Genomic DNA, 16,260 nt, shown 5'->3' on the forward strand with positions numbered 1-16,260 from the left:
AGTGGGTCTCTAATTCGAGGAGGGAAGCAGAGCCTATGCTCAGACTTAAGCAGGAAATCTTGTCCACAGGCACCCAGCCAAGGCTGGGAGTGGTGCCGAAATCCTGCTCACCCACCCGCTGCCAACTGCATCCTCAGGAGCCACACCCACCAGGGCGGACACACCCTGTGGGCCAGCAGTGACCCTCCTTCAGGTCGTGGCTTGAGCTCTGGAGGGCCAAAACAAATATTCTCCTCTCTGAGCTTGATGTGACTCCATGGTGGGGACAACTTGTGGTCAAGTGGCTGATCTCGGGAGCTTGAGGCTCAAGGGCCATGCAGCCTTCCGTCCTCAAGCCAGTATGGGGTGGGGAACAGCCTCCCAACCTGGTTGTGGGGAGGACGAGCCAAAGGTCATTTCTCCCTGCCATCTTCAAGGTCCCTTTTTGGAAAGTTACCTTCATATGTGTTTCAAATTCAACGTAAACCCAACTTTAAAATTTCTCTTGCTTTTTCCGTTTCTTAGGAGTCTTCCAAAAATCTGTGACAAATATTCGCTAATGGGCTTGCACTGTCGTGGGTCAGGGTCCTGCACCTGAGTGGTCTGGGCCAAACCTGGATCCTCCCAGGGCTGAGCCCCTGGCTTGGATGGGAAACGAGCCATGATGAAGTTCATGTAAAGAAAAATGAAGGCCTCCCCTCACCCCACCCCCAGTTCAACGCCCAACCGTCTGCTCTGACCCTGCGCCAGGGATCGGTGACCAGTATCTCAAGGGCTGTTTTCCATGACAACTTGCATGCCTGAGCTCATTCATCAATTTCTGTGCAACAAAATCAGTTTGTGGAAAACTCGCATGAGTTCCTGAATCCGGGGGCGAAGGGGAGGACACGGTGAGATACAAGACAGACTTTTCCTGTGATGGTAGGAACATTTCCAGTGCCCCCCCAGGCCTCCCTTCTGATCCCCAGCCATAGTCTCACTTTTTCCATGGCCTTATCAATTGCTGATAGGCGGGGATGAATCCAGCATTCGAGGGAAAAGGAGGCCCTGGGAAAGGCAAAGCCTGCCAGGTCCTACCACCACGCATATGTGCGGCCCCACATGGGCTCAGACCCAGCCTCAGAGTGTGACGTCATCCAGCTCGGTCACATCTCCTCTTTCCCCTGTGCGTGTTGGCTCTGGGATAGGGAGGAAGCCGAGCTGGACAGGAAGTCATCAGTGATAGAAGGCAAGGGATACTCTGACTAATCCCAGCTTTGGCCTCCGATGCGGAAGAGGAAGATGAGACTTCCTGAGTGGATCTATCCGTAGCCTTTGGGTGTAGCTGTTAGTTATTAGTTCCGTTCAGCAAGTACTTCTGGTCCTCTCCCAGCCTGGGCTCCAGGTAGGATTTGACTTCCTGACCCACTCTACGGGTGAGTAGGTCCATGTGACCAACGCTAGCCAATGAGCTGATAGTGGAAGTGACCCGCGTCACTGCTTGGCTAAGCCCGTAAGTGCTAGTGGGTTATCTCTTTTCTTTCTGGTTTGGCGATTGGCAGGGCTTGAGACGGTGGAAGCCCTGACTGTTTGAGGGCCTGAGTGACTGACTACAGGGTGAATAGAGCCCTTCTGCCATGATGGATGTGTAGCGTGTGCAAGAAACCAGCACGTGCTGATTTATGTTTCTGAAAATTGGTGCTCCTTGTTACTGCCACATAACTTAGCCTAGACTGATGGACACGATGGTGTGGAATGATAGGCAAGATGGAGGAGAGGAAGCTCTGGCTTAAGTCACAAGACTCCCAGTTTGGTGTTTATTTCTTCTTAGCTCTTCTCAATAATATTACTAATAACTTATGGGGCGCCTGGGCGGCTCAGTCGGTTAAGCGCCGGACTCTTGGTTTCAACTCAGGTCATGATCTCAGGGGTGTGAGATTGAGCCCTGCGTCAGGTTCCACGCTCAGTGTGAAGTCTGCCTGTGATTCTCTGTCTCTCTCTCCTTCTGCCTCTCCCACTCATGTGCGCTCTACATGCTCTCTCTCTCTCTAAAATAAATAAATCAGTCTTTAAAAAAATATTACTAACAACTTATGACCTTGAACCACTGATTAGATTTCTTTGGGTATTATTATTCTTATCTATAAGATGAGGATATTATACTTGCTTCTCGACATTCCCATGAGGACTCAATGCGATAATGTGCGTAGAGCGTCTAGCCTGTTGTCTGTGTTTTACTTTGGACATACGTTACTATATCTGCTTACTCTTTTATTGCTTCTAACGTGCCCATTTTACACATTTAACATTTCTACATTTACAATCAATGCCATCTTCCAATTAGTTGGCAGTTGTTTTTCTTTCTTGGTGGCATATAAATAATGTTTTCAAATGGTGTCTGAGTTACTTAAATATGATAGTTGGCACTCAGTAAACAGTAGAAATGACTCTTTAAAATTTTTTTTAATTTTTAAAGATTTTATTAATTTGAGGGAGAGAGAGAGAGCAAGCAAGTGGGGAGGGGGGCAGAGGGAGAGGGAGAGAGAATCCCAAGCAGACTCTGCCCTGAGCATAGAGCCCAAATCAGGGCTCAATCCCATGACCCTGAGATCATGACCCCAGCCAAAACCAAGAGTTGGACGCTCAACTGACTGAGCCACCCAGGGGCCCCACAGTAGAAATTATTCGTATCTTACATGTTATCTCATTGAACTTTTCAGGATTTGTCCCATCTAGAAAGTGGGAATCATAATCATAATCTCAAAGGAGCCGATGAAGTGGAAATGCTTTCAGAGTATCAACGGCTGGGCAGTAGAGTGAGTAGTAACCCTCCAAGGACACTGCCCGCCGGAGGGCTTCCTGATCACACTGTCCCCAAGCCCGTGCAGTTGGAACGTTTAGTTCTAGTGGGGCTCTTGAGGATGATGGGACTTACGGGGCGACAGGAGATGGCACAGCCAGGTGGACACAGCAGTGCCCAGCCGAGCCCAGTTGGAAAAGGAGAGCTAGGGTGCAGAATTATTCAGCCAGACCCAGGTTGAAGCCATTTTCATCTCTCAGAAGCCATGGGCCCCTTAATCTATTTGTCCTTCCAGCACTTCAGATTTATCTTTTGTAACATGGGGACATTACTAGATTTCTTATTGGATTGCTGTAAGGACTCAATGAAAACATATATATATATATATATATAAAATAAAATAAAAATAAAAAATATATATGTGTAAAGAACATAGAGCAGCACTGTCCAATTTTGTAGCCACTGGACACACTTGAAATGTGGCCGGTCCAACTTGAAGTGTGTTGTATGTATATAATACACACTAAATTTCAAAGATTGAGTATGAACAAAAGGATGTAAAATATCTCATCAATACTTTAAGATTGATATTGAAATGATAATATTGTTAAAATGATAATCTTTTAGATATACTGAGTTAAATAAGATATGTTATTAAAAGGCATTTCACCTGTTTCTTTTTACTATTTCTCTTTTTTTAATCAGTTCCTTTTTTTTTCTTTAAAGCTTATTTATTTATTTATTTATTTAAGTAATCTCTTCCCCAACTGGAGGCTTGACCTTACGACCCTGAGATCAAGAGTTGCATGCTCTTCCAACTGAGCCAGCTGGGTACCCCTTTACTCTTTCTTTTGTGGCTACTGGAAAATTTTTTAAAATTACATTTACGGTTCATACTTGTGAGCGCACTATATTGGTCTAGAACGATGCACGGCCCACAGTCCATACTCAGTAAAAGTTGAATAGAGACAGTCAGGGTGCCAGGGGCTTAGAGGAGAGAATTCTGGGGTTGTCCCAGGGCATAGCACTATGGTGGAAAAGAAAACGTCTTCCTGCAGGCAAAGTTGTCTTCATGGTTTCAGTAGGAAAGAGGGAATGCTTCTTGTTCCGATCGCGGTAGAGAGGAGGGACAACACGCTTTCTGTCTTATCTCCTGTTCCCACACTCCCCCCCCCGATTATGCTCCTCAGGCCGCAGAGGTGATCTTTTCTGTGACCTTGGTTGTCCCCCTCACTAAAATGCCAGCTCCCCGAGAGCAAGCCCCGTGTTTGTTGTGGTCACTCCTTTATCCCTGGCATCCCTGGCCCGAGGCCTGACTCAAATGAAGTACTCAATAAACGTTTGTGCAAGGAATAAATTATTTCCCCCAGAGGGTCTTAAAACATCTGGACTGTATTGCTTTTTGTTTACCCCCCAAATTTTATTTTTTAATTTTTATTTATTTTTTTAAAGATTTTATTTTATTTTATTTTTTAATAATTTTTTATTGTTATGTTCACCACCATACATTACATCATTAGTTCTTGATGTAGTGTTCCATGATTCATTGTTTGCGTATAACACCCAGGGCTCCACGCAGAACGTGCCCTCTTTAATACCCATCACCAGGCTAACCCATCCCCCCACCCTCCTCCCCTCTAGAACCCTCAGTTTGTTTTTCAGAGTCCATTTAAAGATTTTATTTATTTATTTATTTGAGAAAGAGAGCACAAGCAGAGGGAAGTGGCAGAGGGAGAGGGAGAAGCACTAGCCTGCTGTAGGACTCGATCCCAGGACTCTGGGATCACGACCTGAGCTGAAGGCAGACGCTCAACCAACTGACCCACTCAGGCGCCCCTACCCCTCACATTTTAATATGTGAGTGGTGTTTTAGAGGAGCAAGAGGTTAGGGTTCCAGCTATGTATGCTCAGGCAGGAATATAACCTCTTAAGCCTCAGTGTCTCCATCTGTCAAATGGGACTATTCCTACCTCTCTTCGTATTTACTTTATATTCGTATTTATTTTATTGAAGTATAATTAACATACAATGTTATATCGGCTTCAGATGTACAACATAGTGATTTGACAAATCTATACATTACACAAGGCTCACTTTGATCAGTGTGGTCACCATCTGTCACCAAACAACGTCAGCACAATCTTATTGACAATATTCCCTATGTCATCTCTGTGACTTATGAATTAGAGAACTGGAAGTTTGTGCCCCTTCATCCCCTTTATTTATTTCATTCATTCCCCACATGCCTCCCTTCTGACAGTCACCAGTTTTTATTTTGTATTTAATAGTCTGTTTGTTCATTTGTTTTGTTTTTTTAGAATCCACATGGTATGTGTCTATTCCTGACTATTTCACTTAGCATAACCCCTTCTAGGTCCATCCATGTTGTCACAAATGGCAAGATCTCATTCTCTTTTATGAGTGATACTTCACTGCATATATACACACCACCTCTTCTTTCTCCATCCATCTGTGGATGGACACTGAGGTTGCTACCATATCTTGGCTATTGTAAATAATGCTGCAATAAACATAGGGGTGCATAGATCTTTTCGAATTAGTGTTTTCATTTTCCTTGGGTAAATATCCAGCAGTGGAATTACTGGATCATATGGTAAGAAAGAAACCTCTTCACAGCAACACTATAAAAGCAATTTTGCACCTGTCAGGCACCAGACATTTTCCTGAGTTCTCAGCGGCTTTGGGCTGAGAAGAAGCACTGAACTCTTTTCTTTGAGAAGAGTACTGTCCTGATGCAGATCTGAGCAGCAAGCTGCCTTCTGCAAAGTTGTGCGCGCTCTGTGTATGACACTCCGAATGCGCACTCGCATGCCACACGCATACCTGATACCCAGCTTGGGGACTGGGGGGTGCACATTTCTATTTGTCCTCTGATGACCATTAGTGTGGGGGTTCCCAAAGCATTCTTCAGATGACAGGTCCCTGGATGTAGGAATGTGATCACAGGCATCGTGATAGTGATGGCGTGGCGATGGTCATTTTTTTTCCTGTAAAATGACTGAGAGGAAAAATAAATCAGTAGGTGAAAGTTATAGAAAGATGGATTCCTCACGGTGGAAGACGACCCAATCAGGAGCAGAAGACCTGAATCCAAGTGAGTTCTAGTCTTTTGAACTTCAGTTTCCCCAGCGGTAAAATGGGGGTGGGCTGGCCCCTGCTCTACCCGTCCTCAAGAGTCGCTGAAAGTTGACACATGACGATGGATGTAAAATCACTTTATGAACTGTGATACCCTTTACAGATGCAAATGATTATTGATTATCATTAGAGCATCTGTCAGCAAAAGAGCCTACCTCGTGAAGCTGTGTCAATTGGCCAAAGATGATTTGGAGCAAGACCGGGTCTTGAAAGCCAGGTAATGTGGAGACAGGCGAGGCTTACATCAGAAAGATTTCCAGACGACATGAACACATGTGAGCTGGGACTACAGCTGGCTCAGGAGCAGGGCTGCGTGTGGAGAGTCAGTCCTGGGAAGATGGCAGCCCAGGGGCCACCCCTGCCAGCCCCCCGGATGCCCGGAGGCCCTCTGGCTCCCACGATTCCATGTTCTAGACTCAAAACCGTGCCCTGCAGATGTTGGCTTGCTTAGGGGGCCCAGGTGAGGTGCAGTTCGAGGGAACAATGTGCTGAGTACCGGAGCGGAAGTCTCTAATCAATGGCTGGCACGGGTCTCTGGACATCAAACAGTTCTTAGAAATAATATTTTGAGGAGTTAAGTGTCAATGAATGGGGAACACATGGATTAGATTTCCATGAAATGCGTATGGAGGTAAGAATGGAAGAAAGGCTTTGGGCGCTGCACGCTGGGATTCATTTTACCTAGAACAAAAAATAGTAAAATAAAATAAAATAAAACAAACCGCTCTGAGGCAGTGGACGTATCCCAGAAGGATTCTCTTCCTCTCGCACCCAAGAGCACCTTCCAGTTCCAGTAAGGTGGGTCACGAGGGAGAGAAAAGGGAGGGACCCCGCTGGACAGGCCACAGAGCTGTCGCCTCAGAATAAAGGGAATGCACATGGCAGCCCCTCCAAGCCCCGGCCATGGAATGGCAGGTACCAGGGCTGCCGAAGAAAAACCAGCGGTCCGTTTCTGGGCCCTTCTCGGAGAGCGTGCTCTAGTGCTGATTGTGTGAAGCATCGGAAGAAACGCAAGCTAAATAATGTTTAATTGACAGAGCAGATTGTTTGCTTTCAAATAATTGCACTAAATTGCAGTGCTTAAAAAGTACTTAGACTTTGCAACTTGGCTCTGCTGGCCTGCTCCAGGGGGGCTGGGGGGCCGGGCCGGGGGGAGGGCGGAAGACCCTTGGAACGGGCACAGGGAGGACTCGGCTGTAGGGCAGGTCTGTGGGGTCATCTGGCCATGAGCCCACGAGTCCACTGGCTTTGCTGAGGCTCCTTCGTCAGGCTGCGGCTCACCCGGGCACCAGCTCTCTCTGAGCTCTGGAGGCCACTCCCGCTTCGGGACAGAGGGCTTTGTCCTCAGCGACCAGACCGTCCCACAGGTCTCAAGGGTACCCACGCCTCTCTCCCACATGCAGTGTTAACAGTTCTGAAAATCTGCTACTTTGAGTGGAAGTATAATTCTCATCCTGACAGGGGAGCCAGGGAGCCTGGGCATTGACCCGGGACCCCCAGGCGACATGAGCACGCCTACAACCAGAGCTGATTTTCAGCAGGTCATTAAAGCATGGAAATATGGGGCACCTGGGTGGCTCAGTCGGTTGAACGTCTGACTCTTGGTTTCAGCTCAGGTCACGATCTCAGGGTGGTGAGATCAAGCCCCACGCGCGGCTCCGCGTTGGACATGGAGCGTGCTTGAGATTCTCGCTCTTTCTCCTTCTGTCTCTCCCTCCTCCTTCTTTAAAAAACAAACACACAAACATTTGAAATACTTCTGCACTGGTTGGGACACGGCTGTTACTTGAGCTCCTGGGTGCCCTTGGTCTTCCTGGTTGCCCCAATGTCTTCTCTGGAGCCCCAAGACAACTCCACAATCCAGAGGCTAAAGAGTCAACCCGAGGCACCAAAGTGGTCCTTCGGGACCCTATCCCAACATGTGGGCGGCATCTACTCTGTCTGGTTGATGTCTACACTGAGGCACGTATTCTCTCCACCAGTAACACTCTGATGAATGCCCATGACCTTGTAGGGGACCGACTCACATGCAAACCAGCCCAGAGGACACTTGCAAGTCGATGGAAGTAAATTTACCCAAATTATAGGACGGTCTTTGTCAGACCCCGGCCCGTACAATCCACCCCCCGACCCCTGCCACTTCCAACCCAGGCTGGGCTGTTGAAAACCTTTGACACCCGGAGCAGAATATGTAAGCTTTATAATATGCTTCTCAAGGGCCTGTGAAAATATCTGAGAACTGGAAAAATATTTTTGGCTCTCAAATACAAAAAGAAAACCACAAAATTAAAATTAATATATGTTTAAATGTCTACAAACCATAACATTACGTCAATGATGCAACTGTAAGCCAACTCAATTTGTATATAGTTATATAAAAACTATGTTTAATGTGGACTGTGGGTGAGTTTTTAACTTATTTGCTAGGGTGGGGATGGGGCCCTCTTAAGAAAGAGGCCCAGGAGTCACGAGGATCATAAGCATCCTGATGCACAGTGCCTGGAAGGCTGGTCCAGTCCTTGTCCCCTGGGCTTCTGCTCTGCTGCCCCCTGGCCACGCCCCTTTCTTCTCAAATTGTCTTCTTCCTTGGCCCATTTGACAAGACAGGATGCCCTTCTCCTCCTGCCTCTCTGACTGTTTGTGTCTACTTCTCTCCCTGCAATATTTGCGATATTTGATATTTAGCCAAGTGTTTGCTTGGCCTGGGCCTCGAGCCCTCTGCTCTTCTGTCTCGCACTCTCTCATCCGCCCTGACAGTGTCAGCTGTCACCTCCATGTGGCCGGCTTCCAAACCCGCGTCCCCAGCCCCAGCCTCCAGCAGAGCTCTGGACCCATATATCCAGGCGCGGATTGAATGCTTCCTCTCAGGTGTCCTGCCCTTGCCTCCTGCTCAGCGCGTCCCAAGGCCACCTTGCCTGAACCCAAAATGCTGCACTCCCTACCGCCCACCACGCCCTGCCTCTCCTGCTGTAAATAATACCAAACACATTTTCCCAGCAGCCCCCCAAACTGTAAGCCACCCCTGACATCTCCCTCTTCTTCCTCTTCCTGTCCGTCAGCACCCCCTGGGAATTGTGCATTCTTCTTTTCTCGTGCTCAGATGGGTCCTTCCCGGTCATGGTCATCCCAGTCCTGCCACCTTGGTGCAGGCCAGGGCAGGCAAGCAGGCTTCCTCCCGAGTCCCAGCTCTGGTCCACAGGTGGTTGCCACCTGCAGAAGAGAGGGGAGAAAGATTCGAAGGCTATCTTTGGCCTCATTGGGGAAGACGGCCGTGATCGATTACTGATGTCTGCCGTGGACACAGGAGGAGAGGGAGATGGCACGAATTCTGCCATCCTCAGCCTAGGCTTTTTCAAGTTGACACCTGAGCTGAGGCAGCTGTTACCTGCCTGGCCTCCCAGGCTTCAGCGGCTCCCTCCCATCACATTGTCGTGTGTGCTGCTCCAAGATCAAGCAGGGACAACGCTTGCATCCAATAAGCCCCCTGCCCAAAAGCCATCTTTGACTATTTGCCTGACATGACATGAAGTCCAGTCTTCTGGGCTGGTGTTTACAGCCCATTGGGTCTGACTCCAGCTTCCTTCTCCCCTTTAATGTCCTGCTAAACCCCAGTGCCTACACCTTGCTCCAAATAACTAGGCCTGGTCATTGGTCCCTGACTTGCTCTACCCACCCACCCATCGTTGCTCACGATCCTCTCCCAGCCTGGAATCCCCTCCTCTTTCCACTCCACCTACCCACATCTTCCACCCAAGTGTCAGGCTTAGCTTCAGAATGGCGGTCTTCCTGAATGTGACAAGTGTGATTCTAAGTGATTCCCTCACTGAATCCCCAGAACAACGCTGGGTGGGGGGGGGGGGGGGGGGGGGAGCTATCAATAATGATCATTTCCGTTTTACAGATGAGGCACAGAGAGTTTAAATAAACTAGCCTAAGGTCACACAGCTTCTAAGGAACAGAGGTGACATAAGAACCCAGGAAGTCTGGCTTCAGAGTCTGCACCTTGGTTATCAAGTCCCTTGTCCCTCAATTCTCTCCTCTTCCAGGCAGACCTCCCCATCCCCCAGCCCTCCTCTGCAGTGCCTTCTGTCTGTGCCACTCAGCTTCTGCCGTATGTTGTCCTTTCTCAACTGTCCTGGCTCCCTCTGCTGTATCTCAGACATCAGCGGTGACAGGAACAAATCAAGCCCAAGCGTCAGTGACTGTAGTATAATGACATAAGGGCTATCACCCTTCAGGTCCCTCCCAAGTACTGAGGATCCCCTCTCATGGTGCTTTATACACGTTATTTTATTAAATTTTTACTCTAGCTATTATTATGTATACTTTATATATAAGGAAACTTAAGACCAGAAAAGTCAAGAAATGTACCCAAGCTCACACAGCCATCAGCCACAATTTCCCCCCTTCCTGACAACTGTGCTTTGTTTTTTTGTTTTCTGGGTGTACATGAAAGACAAGAATGGGGGGCAGGCATGGGCTTCTCTTTTCCATCCCACTGCACGTATGTGTCAAGAGGATGAGAGGATGTGAGCCCTGTGCCGTGCACGTGAGGACAGTGATGGCGAGGGTGGGGGTGGCGAGGAGCACATCTCCAGCACATTCGGTAGCCACTCTGCTAAGAGTGGAGAGAACCTGGCCCGTGTCTTGGTCCAAAACCTTCTTTTCTTTCTTTTTTTTCCCCTTCTTCCTCTGCTGTTCTGTCTTCAAGTGTTACTTTCTTTCCAATCTCGCCACCTCCTATAAAATATGATTTTAGGTATCTCGGCGGGAATACGCCTGCAAGGCTCTCCCCGCTGGACAGGTAGGCCCCGCGGGCTGCCATGAGCCGTGAGCCACGTGGCAGACGTCCACGGTGCAGACGACTGTGGGGACGCCTGGCAGACGAGCTCCAGGTAATCCCCAGAGAGGGGCTGTCTTAAAACAGAGTCTGCCGCCTTCATTTCCAAGATAGAAACCGCATTTGTGTGTTTGAGAAAAAGGTGAAGCAAAAAAGATCCCTACCACCACCACCACCACCGGCGAAACAAGTCGACTCTATCAACAAAGTGAGTTCATAAACCTTTCTGATCTGAGATAGTTTGTATTACCTGAGTTTCCCCTAAAATCCTAAATGAGGGCAATTGCCAGCTTCTAAATTTAGGCATTTGTGGGCGCCTGTTGGCAGAGAGAAGAAAGGCTTGCTTCAGGGCTGTGGTTTGCCTTGAAACCCAGTCAAGCCCCAAATTCCAAACACAAAGCAGCTGTTTGCCCAGAATCTGAGCCGGGATGTTTCATATCGATGGCTCTCCCCCCCCCATGCCCCCCCCCCCCCGCCTTTTTCATTACTAAAGTGCCAAAAAACTCAGTGTGAATGAAAATTGGGATGGGTGCAAATTCAAGGCAGCATTATCTGCCATAGACGATCAGGGATTCTGGGGCGGGCCTGTGGGCAAGCCATCCGGGCAGACCTGCCCCAGCGCCACTGTTTACAGAAGAAAGGAAAAAATAGAAATTGATCTATGGCGTTGGTACAGGGGCTGGGTCAAGCGGGGCAAAGTATTCAGTTGCCACTCTTTCGGCCACACGAAATGCCAGCTGATCCCTATCGGGCCCCAACCAGGGTATCTTTAAGGTAAATCTCCTGTTCCACACTCGGAGCCAGGTGTCTACTTTCCGATGCTGGGGCAGAGTGGTCCACCACTGAATCCACCCCGATCGGGTGACGTCTCGGGTAAACTGCGGCTGGGCGGACGTTCTGACTCAGCCCCTCCCCTTTGCCGGGCTCTCTCTGGAGGAAGGTTCTGTTCCCAGGCCTGGCTCCAACTGTCTCCACAAAGCCATGTCCCATTCACAGGACAAAGTCCCATGGGGTGTAGCCTTCTCCCGTGAAATGCCCAGGTCTCAAATTTATTAAAAATCGGTAACAGGGGATGATGTACAGATGTCAGGCTGATACCTAGAGAGAGAAGGTATGTTTGTTGAGTGCCTGTGACTTGCCAGTCTCCGTGGATGGTGGTTGCTGTTCATTCTCCTCAGACTATAAAGGGCATGGCAGTTCCCATTTTACAGATGAGAAGGCTGAGGGTCAGTAACTTTTCCAAGGTCATGCCAGTCAAGCGACCGAGTGAGAGTTCGACAAAAGGACACCTGAACCTAAGCCTGTTTCTTCTCCCTGCAGCCATCCGCCTCCCACCAAAATCAGAATTTCTCCACGTCCATCCACCACTTATTTCTGGATGCCTAGCTGTCTCTAGGGGCACCGTCTCGGGCCTTGGTTTCTTGATCTGTAAATAAGGCAGTGGGGGAAGGCAGCTCTGGCATTTTCTTTCCCAGCTCTGACATTTCTAAAATCCTGTGTCTATGGATACAGTCAGAGACTTTCAAGCAATAAATCAAGGTGTTTGAAAATTACAAATAAGCAGGGGAAGCCAGGATTCGCAGTGGCTGGGGCCTTTAAGCCATGGTCTATAAAAATAAAGACTGACTTAAGAGGTTTACTGTTGGCAGGCAAGGTACCCAGCTTAACTGGGCTCTTGCACTGGCGTCCTTGGAGCAGGGCTCCCCGATGTGCCTGGATGGATGGAGCCCGCTGGGCATGTTGAGCCCCTGGTTCGTGGTGTGCCCCCGTCAGGCTCTGGGCCAGGGTGAGACGTGACTTCCTGTGGGATGGCGGGACAGGGCCTGGGGAGCCACCCGGGGTGCTGTCAGACCACGTGGCAGGCAGATTTGGCAGGCCCCATGGTGTTTGCTTGGCACGGAGAGCTCTTGAGAACCAGTTTCCCCGTCCTCCTTTGCTCCCGTCTATGACCCTTACCTTCCCTCTCCTGCCCCCCCCCCCCCCCCCCCGCTTTCTGCTCTCAATGAGTGTGGCGGGAACCTGGCCAGCGACTGAGAGAAAATGAAGACATTTCTCAAATGGCATGTTCCAGTGGCTGAGCTCTGGCAGGCAGAGCCTGGGGGGAGTGGGGCCAGTTCCCTACCCATCCCCTAAATATCCTAAGTATGTTCCCTCCTTGGCCGCAAAACCACAGCAATGTCTCCCTTCCTCCCCTCCGCCCTCGGACCCAGGGTCTGCAAGGAGATCAGCCTGCCACAAGGTCCCAGAGGCGCCAGCGTGCCAAGGGCGGGGCCTCGGCCAGCTTGGCGCTCGGCGGCCCCCGGCCTGGCGCTGGCTATCAGTAGCATGTCCTACCCCAGCTTCTGACTGCGCGGGCCTGACCGCCATTCCCAGAGCTGCTTCTTGGCGGAGTGTGTGTGTCCACTTCGTGGGGAAGGCCTGCTAGTCCCTTGGTCAGTCCTCCTGGGGAGCAGGCTTCCCTCTTCCCATTGTTCCTTAGAACTCTGAGCGCCGCTGGGCATGGAGCTGGCGTACTGGGCATTCACTCCCATGCCCATTTCTGACACTGACCATAACCTCTCACCTCTCGGGAAGCCACTTCCTCCTCTAGGCCTCTGCTATACCACAAAAGCATCAGGGGAGATAGCGGTTCTGGAGGTTTCTTTGGAGAGTTTGGTGAAGGGAAATTCAGACAAGAGGGAGATAGCTGACCAGAGAAGCCAGGCCCACAGCTCTCAGAACAGTCACATTTTTACCTGTTTCATACATTCGCTCATCCAACATTGAAGGCATCCATTTAGCTCTGCATGTCAAGATGACCACTGATGCCATCGGTGCCTGTGACACGGTGCTTGTCTTTATGGTGGTTTCCATTGTGAACCAGGGATAGAATTTGCACCAACAGAAATGATCAGCCATTGGATCTGAGGAAGAAAGGATTGATGGATGTCCTACAGTAGATAGAGATGGGTCTTGGCATGAGTGACAGTCTGTCCCTGCCCTTCCGCTTAGGGTTTCCCTAGAGTCTTGGGGTCAGAAGGGTCTTCTGAGGCCTTTCCTTTGGACTGATTGCTCCTGCTGTCTTTCTGGTACCACCCTCCAAACATCAGAGTCCCCAGGGTTCTGGCGTTCTCCTATGGATGCTCTGCTCTCTCTGCGTTGGTGGGCTCAGCCACACTAGGGCTTCCAATCCCACCTCATATCCCTGAAATCTGCGTACCCAGTCCCAGGCCGCTGTCTAAGGTCTAGACCTACAATTCTACCCATTTCTGGGCAGTTTTCCAACATGCTCTCCTTGTACCTCTCATTTGACACGGGCACCAAAGTCAACTGTCCCGATCCAGCACTTCCTCCAATGTCCCCAGTTTGGTTCTTGGCACCACCAAATCCCAGGGTGACCCAAGCCCAGATCTTTGACTTTTACTTCGGATATGCTATGCCTCTTCCCCCTCTCCTGCCTGGCTCCCCTCTCTTTCTTCCTCTCTTCAGACATGCTGAAGCCACCATGCTGGAGAGACCACATGGAGACAATCAGCCTGAGCAGTCCTCTCTGTTCCAACAACCGGCCCAGGAGCCAGCCAACATTTTGTGCAATTGAGGACCCATTCGATGACCCCAGCGCCACCACCAACTGGCAGGAACCACTTGGGCGATGCAAGTGAGAGTCACCAAGGTGAATCCCCTTGCTCCTCAAACCACGAGCTAATAATAAATGATGATTGTTGTTTATGCCACTCATTTTGGAGTGGTCTGTTACTCAGCAGTAGCTTACTCAAATATCAGGTTGCAGAGCTAGAAAGTTCTTGTTTGAAAGCCTGGCTCCAAGACAAGCTGCCTCAGCCAACTCACTTGCCTTCTGTACCAGAGTTTCTTCATCTATGTAATGGAAGTGACATTGCATGCTCAGCATTGTTGTGAGGCTCACGGGTGACAGGGGAAAATGTCTAGTACAGTATCCCTCACTCGGCTTGTTCTTGATAAATGATAGCTGGCATTCTTATCCCCTCTAACTAGAACATGTCCTGTGCCCTCAACCCCAGTCTCAGCTTAGTCAGATTCTGTCCCGCTCAAACCCCTCCCCTTCGATGATGACTTTCCTCCTCCTCCAGCTGGAAGGAAACCATCTCAACTCTGAGCGTGGCACCAGTTGCCTGATGCTTCTCACACCTCTCCTCATCTTGTGGGTATTTGACATATGGGTGTAAGACTTAGACACACCTCACTAGCCAGGGAATTGCTTGTGAGTAGGGGCTTTGGGTCACATCTCAGCTATCCTTCATTCCCCTGGATGCCTCCTTGCTCACACAGAAGCTCTGCAATGAATATTTCTTGACCAGGACAGATGGACAGCAGAGCATTTCCTTTCAGGACCCCCTATTCATTTCTGACCCGAGCTCCTCATGCTGCAGAGGCTTACCTGCTTCAGCCTGGTCCCCTCCCGATGATGTGTCCAGGTCTTGGTGCCTCCTCCCCTACCTGTACTATGTGATTTCTCTAATGCGCAGCCCACAACCCACCTCTGGTCAACGCCAGCCAGCCAGGCAGCACCTGCCACCTTGAATATGCAGCATGCAAGTAATGAGAGAGAAGCCCATGTTCCCTGAAGTGACTGACACATGAGTGAGTTTGGGGCTGAACCAGGCAGATGCCAGGAAAGTTGTCATCTTCGCAAAGTGAGCAGAGAGTGGGAGAGCCAAGAAGGAGAAGCAGCTCAGAGGACAAGAGCCATATGCATCGTCCTCTTATTAGGGGAATGAAAATGAGGTCAGTCCACCAACATCAGCACCATGCTGGGGCAAAGACACACAGTCTCCACTCTCCCCTGAGCTTCTTTCCTCCCACCCCTCCCTCCCTTCCCTCCTTACTCAGACATTTACTCAAGGCCTACTGTGTGCTAGGTAAGTGCTTCGGGACAAAATGGTGATCAAGACACATGGGCGTGCAAATAATAAGTAATGATCACACAATTTGATAAGTACTAGGCATAGTGTCAGGGCTGCTGAACCCACGGGACTTGGAATTTAGGGAAGCCTTGAGGAGAGGTGGCACCTAAGTTGAGTTAGGAACAACCGGGTATACGAAAGTGTGAATGGAATGGAGTGTGGAAAGTTGGGGAAGGGCCAGGCCATGGGGACAGCAAGCACAAAGGCCTACAGGTGATGCAGGTGGGATGCAGACAGACTGCACACAGTCCCAGCGCTGACCCAGGAAAGATAGCTGGGGCCGAGTGGAGAGAGAGCAGATGGAGAGGTGCTCAGTACTCGATCGCTAAGGGCCTCGTGGACATTGTTCAGGGGGTTGGCTTCGTCCTTGAGTCACAATGGACCTTTGACCCATAGACCAGCTTTGCATTTTAGAAAGATCCCCAAAACAGGATGAAGAATGGATTGGAGGGGCCATGACCAGTATAAGGGCCCAGTTGGGAGATGATTGTGATTACCCAGGCAGGTATTGGCAGTGGTCCAGACCAGGGGGATGGCACGGGGCTTAGAGAGGGACAAGTGGATGGTCCGGGAGAGGTAGA

This window comes from Zalophus californianus, chromosome 17 (assembly GCF_009762305.2).
Source record: "Zalophus californianus isolate mZalCal1 chromosome 17, mZalCal1.pri.v2, whole genome shotgun sequence".
Lineage (NCBI taxonomy): Eukaryota > Metazoa > Chordata > Mammalia > Carnivora > Otariidae > Zalophus > Zalophus californianus.